The sequence below is a fragment of the Empidonax traillii genome, unplaced genomic scaffold, assembly GCF_003031625.1.
Source record: "Empidonax traillii isolate 1590-97213 ecotype Southwest subspecies unplaced genomic scaffold, ASM303162v1 scaffold730:size536693, whole genome shotgun sequence".
NCBI lineage: Eukaryota > Metazoa > Chordata > Aves > Passeriformes > Tyrannidae > Empidonax > Empidonax traillii.
The window spans coordinates 62,451-74,306 of NW_020955923.1; positions in this window are offsets into that span (position 1 = coordinate 62,451).

Consider the following 11,856-nt stretch of genomic DNA (forward strand, 5'->3'; position numbering starts at 1 on the left):
AACACAACTTTCCCCTTCTTTCTGCCTGACCAGAAAGTGTTCAGTGCGTAGCAGGCTCATTCCTCAGTCCTTCCTGTCAGATCCATAATGCTTCCCAGTGATGGGCAGGATTGGTTAGTGACTTCAGAGCATCTGAAAGTCCTGTCTGAAGTTAGTGGGACCACTCATATGGTCATAGTTAGCCTTAGGTATCAGTGTCTGAAGGACAAGGATGAGGGGTGCGGGGCTAAGCTTGCCATTTCACATTAAAATAGTTGTGGAAAGACGTATCAAGTCAAATTCTTTTGTATTCATTATGTGTGGATAGATTATGTTTAAAGTAATCTGTTGTTTAAAAAGAACAAAGAATAATACAGTATATATGTCAGAGAGTTTGCAACAAACATGCAGTAGAAATGTTGCTGCATTTCAGTTCTGCGAGATGGTCTAAACAACTCAATACACATAGAATAGGTGAATAAGAGACCTTTCATTCCACAGAAAATTTCCCTTTCTCTATATACAAATTTCCTCTTTTTTTTTTTATTTTTTAAAGATTGAAATTTCAGAAGTAAATTTATTCTCTAATTCCATTCAAGATGAAAGTTATTGCAATCACCTAAATGTGTTCAAACAGATCTAGAGTGTTTTAAAAAATAGTAATATATAAAAGCAACTTATTCCTCTTTTGACATGCCAGGTTTTACAAAAAAAAAAAAAGCAAACCTGTTTAACAAAGGAAAACTGCTATTGATATCTGAGATATGCAAATATACTTATTTATGGTATGGGGAAATTTTGTTGTTAAGTTACTTTCAGGAAAAAACATAAAAATTCTTTTATTTAATATTTAGAATATTTTACTTAGATTAATTATAGTCTAATCAAGTCCTATTAATGCTTCTGCTTTTTTTTTTTTTTTTTTTTTTCTTGTCTTGAAGATGATTCTTTTTGGACAGAAAACCAGAATATCATGAAAATATAACTCCAATGCTAGGAGAAGTGCTCATGGTCTTGTATGTGATTCAACTCTATACTAGTGCCAAATGCTAATAAAAATTCTCAGCTGGCATTTTACTCCATCTTAAAATACTTTTATGGTCTGGTTTTGGCCATCTCCAGTAAGAGATGCTGGGAACATGATGTCATAGTCTTCTGAAAAAAAGGAAAGAATCGTATATTAAGAGTACACATAAGATAAGTTCAGTGTAAGACTTGTAATCCCATTACTCAACACTGTTAAGCCTTTTCTAAAGCTCTTCTGGGTTTTATGAACCCACATATCAGGGAGAACATTTAGCCATTAGAGAGTGTCCAGCGCAGAGATCTGAGGTCTAGAAAATATGACCTCTGAGGAGAGATTGAGAGAAGAGGGTTTGTTTAGTCTAGAGAAGAAAAGGCAAAGGGGAGACATGATAACAGTGCTGAAATATGTACAATTGCACTTCAAAGAATTGGGTAACAATTTGTTTTCCTTGTCCACTTAGAACAGGGTAAGAAATAGTGGTCCTGAAATGAAGCAAACCAGAAATATGCAAGAAAAAAGCCCTATATTCATTGACAATGAAATCTTTGAGTGCCACAAATATTAGAAAGGTAAGTAAACAATAGTAATATATCACTTATCTTCCAAGTAAGATTTTGATCTATGATCATTTTCCTAGTGAAGCTGAGCTATTGAAACAACAGAATGAGAATCCTAGCTGTGAAATTGAAAGTCTCTTTCAGAAGGTATTTACCAAAGCAGAACCTTTTGATCATTTTACCATCTGAAGAGATGATGCTTCCCAGGTAATTAAACTGCTGGACTGATTTGAGTGCTGTTTCACCAATGGTGATAGAGGGATGATGGGAGACTTCCTGAGGTGCAGGCTGATATAAAACTGCTGTTTTCCTCAAGCTGACTTTCAGCCCAAAAAGCTCAGCAGCCTCTGCAAAGCAGGATGGTAAGATTGATGCAGAAATAGACAACAGGTTAGCAAAGGCATACAGAGCTTTTGTTAAACTCCATAAAAGAGTGTGGCGAAACAAACACCTGAAGAAAAGTACTAAGATCAGTGTTTACAGAGCCATTGTACTGTCTACTCTTTTATTTGGACCTGAATCCTGGGTCATTTACTGCCACCACCGCTTCCATCAGCGCTACCTCCGTACAATCCTCGACATCCACTGGTCTGACTATGTGACCAACACGTCTGTCCTTGAACAGGCAGCAGTCACAAGCATTGAGGCCATGCTGCTGAGAACTCAACTGCGCTGGGCAGGGCACATCTCCAGGATGCAGGACCATCGCCTCCCTAGGATCGTGCTCTATGGGGAACTTGCCACTGGCTGCCACAAGAGAGGAGCCCCAAAGAGGAGATTGGACTGCCTGAAACAATCCCTCAGCCTTGGCCATATTGATCACCACCACTGGTCTACCCTGACCTCCAACTGGGAGGCCTGGAGACACACCATCTATAACGTTGCTGCTGCTTTTGAGAACACACGCAGGATCACTCTCGAGGGGAAAAGACAACGCAGAAAGAATCACGTCTCATCCATATCACTTGGGGAGTCTTTCTGCTGTGCCTTCTGTAACTGGATTTGTCTATCTTGCATTGACCTTTTTAGCCATCAGCGCACTTGTAGCAAGCGTGGGTAGAGCCCTTCTCAAATCTTCATTCATGAAACCTAGCCATGATGAGATCTTTTGATCATTACAGGTAGCCAGTCGAGCCCTTGTTCAGCTGTAGCTGAGAAGCGAAGGCACTTTTCCCATGTGTGACACACATAATACAGATGTGGCACATTATGTTAATTTCATAGGCAGTACTTGCAATGCTCTCAGTATTTCTTGGGCTTGGGTCAGTTGCCCAAAAAGAGGCACCTACTGGCTTTTGAGCCACTAACACCTAGTGGCTAATACCACTAATACCTAAGATGTCCATCCAGAAGTAGCACATGTAGCCCCAGATCTAAAGGCAACTTCTTTCCTTCTGGAATTGCAGCTAAAGGCTAGGAAGGACAGGTAAAGCTTCTGTAGGTGTAGTAAAAACAAACAAATTAATCAAGTTCCTGGTGCCTGGAGCTAAAAGTTTTGTCAGCAAACTGGAAAAAAAAATCTATAAAGGTAAGGTTAAAAACTTTCAAAGTTTTTTTAATGACAGTGAAGAAGTTAAAACAATTAAATAGAGGACTGAGGGCTATGAATGTGAAGTGTTTGCAAAGATTTTGATTTCTAATAAGGTACACCTTATTGAACATTTTCTATGCTGAACTTAAGATCACAATAGAAAGTTAGCAGACATTTTTGACAGTGAGAATCATTAACTTGGTGCAATTTGAATAAAGAAGCGATGAATTGTCTTATCTTTTGAAATTTGATAAGTTCTGAACAGTCTCTTCAAAAAATATACTGTGTCTAAAATAGAAATTATAAACTGGAAAAGAATGGTGGGTCTGTGTTATGCACAATGCTAAATGAAATTTTATCAGCAAGTCTTAAGTAGGGCCACACCTGAAATATTTCTCCTCATCCTTCAGTGAAATTTGAAATAATCCTACTGACCTCACTAGGACTTTGTACGTTTGCTGTAGCTGCAAACATCAACAGCAAAAAATAATCAAAGATCACTGTAGTAGATATTGATAAATATTCTTCTTGACTGTAAAATATATGGACTTGTGAATTAATACCTGTTACATTAATTAAACCTCTTTTCCAACATACTGACCACTTACTTATGACAGCGCCAACTTCAGAGTAAGGTCAGTTTGGATAAATTTTGTACATATGTATGTGGATAGATTTGACCACCCTTCCTCCTGCAGGCTGAAGTTTTAAAACTCCAGTTTTCACAGGGCTCACAAGGTCACCCAGGGCAAGATTCAGTTGGAGGTTGGGATGCCACCAGGTAGGAGTCCCCAGATAATCTGGGGGCTTGAGGGCATATAACTGGTTGTGGAGAGTGGGATAGCATTCCACTCCATCTGAGATGCCCTGTGACAACCTACAAGTCTGTCTCCTGAAGGGTAAAATAATCTCTACAAGGCATCTGCCAGCCTTGGAATACATCACATACGTTGAGTGTCTACAAAAACCTTGGAAACCTAAAGTGTTAGTGGTTGATTGTGCTTAGGCAGCTGAATTTTACTCTTGCATCAGTATGAAAACCTCATACATTCAAACTGATGACAAAGGAGAAGAAATTAAATTGATATATGAATTTTTAAGCTTCTAATTGTCATCTAAATTTAGTGTCTCTCTATTTCAGTGGTTTTATTCTCCCTGTGAGGCAGAGGAGGATTGTTACCCTGAATTTACAGGAAAAATCCCATATGAGGAGAACAATTCCTCAATGGGAAGTCTCTAGTAAAACAGAAAATCCAGCCTTAACCTTCCATTCTCTGACAGCAAAGAAATATTTCATAGTCTCAGCTTTGCGTAATAGTAAATTTATTACAAATCTAGTATAAAATGAATGTTTTTGTGAAAAAATATTTAAACTAAATCAACATAGATAAAGATGTCTGTGACTGTCATATGAAAAATATGTGACAGAGGAATAGGTCTCTCTAGTCCCAGATCTTCCTGTTGTATTCTCAGTTCTAGCTATCTGCCAGGTTTGATTGCAGTATTCTGTATTTAAAAACTGACATTCACTCCATGAAAAAAAAAAAAAAGAATATTAAAGATATGTTTACATAAAGTTAAAAACACACTTGTGCTGATTTTTTCTCATAAAGGCAGAGTGTTCTCTCCAGACACTACTTTTCTCCTACTGTTATGTCACAAAACTTCATTTCTAGTTTAGAAAGAGTACAAGAATAAAGAATAGGATACAGATATACAAAAAGTTGTTTTTCCTCTCTCTGTCTCATTTTCTTTGGCTGTGCTACAAAGATTTTGATAATGCCATTCCTCAGCACAGTTTTTTTGATAACTCTAAAGGACCTCTGCTACATCAGAGCTGTAAGATATCCTGTACTGCATGGCGAGAGCAAATAATTTTTCATTATTCTAAAGTTTAGAGCAAGTAGGAACTTAAATCATATATGAGTTACTTTGAAAAAAATAAGCTGGCTGAAATAATGTGTACATTAATGGAATCTTTTAATAAATTGCTGCAAAAATGAAAAAAAAAAAAATCCAAATCTTCTTGTAAGATGTGGGGGAGCCCAGCTGTTTCTGGGCTCTCTGTAAACTGAAATACTGAAGATGGAACTTCTTACACCTGGCAGAGGGTCAGCCATGGACAGTAAAGACTGTAACACAGAATGGGTTTCCTGCCAGCAATACTGACCTGTTGTGTTCGGACATGTGTGGCTGTGTCCAATCATGAGTTGTTATGTTAGTGGTAAACCAATATGCATGTACATGTGTCATCCAGAACTGTATAAAGGTAGATACACTGTTGTAATAGAGAGCTGGTATCCTGAAACCGTGTCGCGATCCTGCCTTGACCCGTGATAGTAAGATATTAAAAAGAATCTTCTGTGTTACTCCTTATACTCATATAATCAAAGCAAACAGCAGTTACAGTAACATTTTGTTTTTAACTGCAACCTGTTTTCATTCATTCTTCCATCTTGGCTTGATATCCTATGGTGTATAGCCTGGAGAAATGAAAGATTAAGATACTGATTCTGAATCTTTGATTAATTTATTTTTAAAGCCAATTTATTTTGAAAGCCTTTTTTATAGGTTTCTGGAGAAATAGTGCAAATTTTCAGTTGCACCACAGTAGGTGGATGCTGTACAGTTCCTTCAGCAGATGAGGTCCAGCCTATAACAGACTGAGACTAGAGGCTGTTGTGCCTGCAGGGCCAGAGAAGGAGTGCATCTGGGAGAAGGGAGGACAAGGCTTGCTCTAAATAGAAGCTACAGCATAAAGCAGTGTCTAGGCAATGCGTACAATCTGAGACAGGGCTCCAGATCAACTTCTGATGGTATAGCCACGGTCTAGAAGGCATCACCATGGAGATGAATGGAGAACTTGGCATGTGAGGATTCTCACTCTAGCGTATTTCATTTTTTGGGGGCCATAATGTTTGCTGAATTGATTCTCCCCTTAGTGAACTATATAATACTATTCACCTGCCATGGCTGCTGTACAATGGACTGAATATTTGTGATAGCCTTCTGCTTCTAATAGCCACTTGCTGATCCTTGGCAGATAGCCACAATAAGACTAGAATAGCATAGGTTAGGTGAAACAGAAGATGATTGTCTTCTTTTAAAATACCCATTTTATAGCCTCAGGAAATTGCTATAAACCATTGCACCTTGAAAAAAGAATAGGGGTTTCTATTTAAAGCAGCCTTTGCAAACAGCCCCTCGACTCGCGGTGTAGTTTTTGCATTCACATGGATGGGACTGGATGGAACTTATTATTTTTAGTAGAATCAGAGAAGACCTGCAAAGCTGGCAAACTAGGTGGGCTTTCCTGATGGCTTGCTGATCTCAAGGCGTGTGTGGATATCTCATAGCTTACACAGCTGTAACGTTCTTTCACACACTGGAAGGAATATCACATATGTTGCCACAAAATGTTAAGACATCAAGACTCAAATGTTCTTTTGTTCCCTTTTTCCTTTCTGTGTATGTTTTACTCAGTAGCTTTGTTTATTTTCTTAAAATATTTCCTTTTTGTTTGCATTTCTTGGCAAAGGCCTTCTTGTGTTTTTATAACTGTAATCTTCTTTTGGTCCCTCTGCCAGCTATATTACCCAAGATCAGCCACAAGTGTGCTTCAAGGGCCTCAGTTCCTTGTGGTGCTAACAGGAAACCAAAAATAGCTTTCCATTTGCCTCTCAGCCTAATTAATTCAGTCCAGGTGTAATGCAAATTAAAAAACACCACATTTTATAGCATTGCTTCCCTTCTTTTTATCTATCTAATCTCAATAAATACAAAAGATCATGTTATTTTAAGAATTCCTGCAAAAAAAAAGTAGATAGATGTCTTTGATACAGAGTTATTTAGACGGATTTTTTTTTATATGGTAGGGAAATGGCTATTTTAGAACAGAACACATTTCCTCAAATGCCATTTCTGAATCAGAAATGCAGTAACAGCTACTGACATTTCATTATGAATGTAGCAGGAGAAGCCTGTTTTTGGAGCTGGTAAACAGGAATGCAGTTCTTGTTCCAGCTAGGATTGTCCTATGAGACAACCATCAACTTCCAGGTGCTCCTAGAAATGTTACAACATTTCTTTTGTAGGGAAGAACAAATATTCGTTTATTAAACAGGTCAAATGAAATAGACAAATATACTTCATGATCAACAGTTCCATATAGTTAGTGTTGCTCATTGTGACGGAACAGCTATCTCTTTTTATGGAAATCAGAATTCTGAAATGGTTAATCTACAAACATTTTTGCAAAAAAGCTGCATTTCTAACCTTGTGCAATTTTTTAAATTTTATTTTACTAGCAGGATGAAAGTTGTTGGCTTGTCAGAAGCCTCCTTCAAAGAGCTAAATACCAGCACCTCCTGAACTAACAATAAGACATGTTTTACTAGTAGTGATGAAACATCTTCTATAAACACTCCCTACCTTACTGACCATTCTTTCCCAGTATTGATTCACCACTGAAATATTTGTGTCACTTGAGTTCAAGTACATGAAACCAAACCTTTCAGTGCTTGGAGTTGTATGAGTGCCACTAAAAGCAGCATGCACTTCAGCAGTTAGTGAATTAAATAAGCAAAAGCATGCTAATGGTCTCTGGGAGACCAACACCGCTGACCTTAGAGAGAGAATGATAATAAAATGAAGAATACAAACAAGAGATGGAACCATGGGCCTTTTATAGGTCATATCAATAGAGCATGCAGGGATCCAGAGCTACATGTTGTCATTGTCAGACCATCAAAAGAAATGTATTTTCTGTTTCTTTAGGACTGTGCTATCAGAAACTACTCTAAATAATTTCCCTGAAATATTTGCAGGATCCTATTCATATTGTATTTCTGCTCAATTCAGCAGCTGATAAGAATTGTAAAAAACTTGAACTAATGTCTTAAACCCCGGAAATACTCCACAGCTGTGGGAAGTTTTTCTTTTATTTCGCAGGAGCCACAATTTGGCCAATAAAACATGGAATGCAAATAGATTATATGGAATTAGCTTTATTGACAGTATATTTCAGATTTCACTGTAATTTGACTCTTCTCTTACCTGGAATTATTTAATACAGGATTTCATTATAAGGAATAAAATGACTGGTGAACAAAATATGTTATCTTTAGATAACAGATATTTGAAACTGAAGAATGTTACATTCTAGTTACAACCTAGCAATATTTAACTATGATTTCCCTTTAAAATACCCCTTAAATTTAGCTAGAGGAAGATAATCAGCCAAAGTATGAAAGACAGAATAATTACTATGAACATTTTTTTGTCTTCATAATGGGCCTATGTAAACCAAGGAGCTTCCACATAAATTTAATCTTAGCTTTTTGCTCTTAATTTACTCTCACTATATCATGTATACTGAATCTCCTGGTGGAGAACAGCAATGTGAACAGCAGTTTAGATCCCCAAAATAGAGTAAGGCCAAATATGCCCTTCTGGAAGTCTTTTATTAGTTTAAATAATATATTTTCTCCTGTGCTGTGAATATATTGCAGGAATATGTGTAAAACTATTACCCAGTTACTCAGGCTTTATAAATCAAAGAAAGATTTGAGCCAAAGCTGGGAAAGAAAAACAGATTACCTTTTTCAAAATATGAAAGTATCCTGCGATGTTTTGTCTTGACATGGGCAGATGTTGGCAGTCAAGGTATTTGACCCTGGCACCTTTTCACTGAATACTCGTTTCAGTCACGTGAAATTTTTTAATATATTTTTAAAATAATTTCATTTAAGGTATTATAAACAAAAATATGTAACAATGAATAGGAAAACTGATTTATTAGGGAGCACAAGGAAAAATAACAAGGAGGAAAATAAGGAACCTTCTCTCATTCCTCCCACTCCAGAAAACATTAAAATCCTGTGTCTCAACTGTGTGAACATTTAAACATTTATCCAGAAAGATAATTTTACTTGTCAAAAAATTGTCCTAAGAATGATTATACGTGGAATACAGATCATGTATCACACAGTAGAATGGACTTACGATACCAGTGAGGTAGTATTATGATAGTTCTATGTTCTTGATGAATCTAAGCTACACACATCAAATGAACATCCAAAGGGGTTTTAGATATTTTTTCTAGTTCTTACTCAGCTATGTTAATTTATTCTGTTTATCTAATGTACAAGTGTAAATAAGAAAGGTAAGATCAAGAATAAGTTTATAATATTTTGTTGCTTGAGCTATTCAGCCATATATTGGAAAAGTGAGAAATAAAGCCTTGGTTCTTTGTAATATCACCTGAGGAGGCTAGTTGACATATTTCAGGAAGGAAAAAAAAGAAAAGGAAAAGAAAAAGGAGGTCTTCCAAAGCTGCTTGTAATTAAATGCAGAAAACTTGCACCTTTATTGACAGACAGTAATGTTTCCATTTTAAATTTTAATTTGAACATTAAATAGTTATATATTATTAATAAAGATATAACACACAATATACTATAATACATATTATAGTTATGATATTTTAATTTTATATGTTGATTTGAATATTCATAGTATCCATATTATACTTTAATTTGAATTTGTATATAAAATTTAAATATATAACTTGCTCAAAATATCTATTTTAAGTGAATCAAATTTTAAAGAAGACAATAAAGTTAATTTTCTGAAATTAGAAAAGTTAACTATGACTGCTACTAGTCATTGCCATTCATTACTCCAAGACAGTTTTCCTCACACTCCTGTCTGTTTATCTCATCTGTAATCTTTTTTTACATAGATAGTTATTTCCACCTCTTCCTACTTATTTCACCTTAATTTCTCAGTCTCCAATTTTTATTCTTATTTAAGAGCTGTTCATTGTCAATGTGTTATGGACTGAAAATACATGCTTGGCTTTTTTTTCCGGAACATTTAAAATAAAACCAAGTAATGTGAAAGTCCTGTAAGTATCTTTTTCTTACTGCTGTGGGCACTGACATATAACATTCCCTTTCACGTTTAGGTTAAAAAAGTGTTGCTCAGAGCTTACTAGAGCCTAATGTGTCTTCTCACATATATTCTTGTGTGTTTTATACTTGCTGCTGATTTCATTGCTGATATATCATAGAATCATGCTGCCACAAAGGGAACTTCCCCAGGGCTATTTACTGCTAAACCCAAGAATGTTGGAGTTTAGATAGAAAACTTGCTTTCACTCACAGTAATTTGTCTCTTACACAGCCTGGAGAGCGAGCAGTTTGAGTGGCACTCTTACCAATGACACATACCTTTACTTACACTTGATTTATGACTCAGTCGTATCTTAGCACGAACCTCTATGTACACTCTTTACAACACCTCCTCCATCTAGCTACATGTTTTCAGCAGACATTAGCCATATCTGCGTTCTTGTTTTGCACCTGCAATTAATTGGCTAAAGAAATGCCTCTAATGAAAAGCCTGATGGAGCTGAGAGAGGCACCAGGCAGGTGTGCCCACAAAATACACAAAAAATCTCATTTGTATTTACCTTGGTTGCCCACTAGCAACAGTTACACAATGTTTTGGCTATTTGAGTTTTGAGAAGGATTGTAAAAACACTAGGAAATGAGGGAAATTAGGATTTCTGCAAGAATAAATCCAAGTATATGCTGCTAATTGCTCTCTCTCTTTAAAAGCCATGATTCAATAATCACTTCTACACAGCAAAGATACAATAACACTCTTTTCTAAATAGAGTAACAGTAAGAAGAGCTGCTAGGGAAGCTGACTTTTCCTTTAACTACTGTTCTTTAAAAGTGATTCCGTTCAACAATGTACAAGGTCGACAAGTCAGTGCAAGACCACCCTGCTTGGGGATTTGCTCTCAACACAGACTTGTGTCAAATCCCTCAGCTGAGAAATGTCAACCAGCACCTTTCATATTTATGGTGACTCATAAACAGGAAACTCAGCCCTGTCCACGACACTGGAGCTTTTTTGTATCTTAGATCCTTTTATGAAGGAAAAAGAAAGGAGTAAGAAAAAAAAAAGGAAAAAAAAAAGAAAAAAAAAGAAACTTCTCAAAACAAAACAAAGAACTTAGCAGGACATTTAAAGCAGCTGCCTTCTATTTTATGTGCCAAAATAAATATTGCCAAATTAGTAAGGCATATTGAACAAATTATAAGCTAAATGCAAATTTATCGACTGAAATTCAATGGTAGAGTAGCCAAGGAGCTTGCAATGGTGTAGTTCATCTCTGTAAGTAGGTGTTTTGGTTGGCCAGTTGCTGTAGAGTGACATGGGAACAGTAATATAAAAGAGAGCATTTCTGTTACACCCAAGATGAACAGTTTGTTTTAGAAAGTTCAAGTAAACATTTTCTAACATACATTCACTGGTTTCAGAGTGTCTTTTGCTACCAAGAGGGAGATAAAAACTGGTTTTAAAAGTCTTTTATGAAAATAAAACATTTCAGAACTGGTAATGTCAGCATGATAAATTATCCAACAAAATTTTGGTGGAGTTTCTCATTTCAAAATAAATGAGAAAGTCCTGGTTCTATTCCTTTGTTTTCTTACAAGGACACACATGATCTCTTTGTCTCTGATGTGCCTTAACCTTTATAATTAGAAAAAGTATCCTAAAACCTTATATACATATATATGTATATATGTAAGTATACACACACACACAATTTCCAGGGGCGTATAACCACTCTAATACAGTTTAATCCAATGTCTGGGTAGTTCATACACATAGTTTACATGAGAGCTCATGAGCCGTTATTGTTAGTGTACTGCTCACTTTTCCATAAGTAAATTTCAAAGTTACTG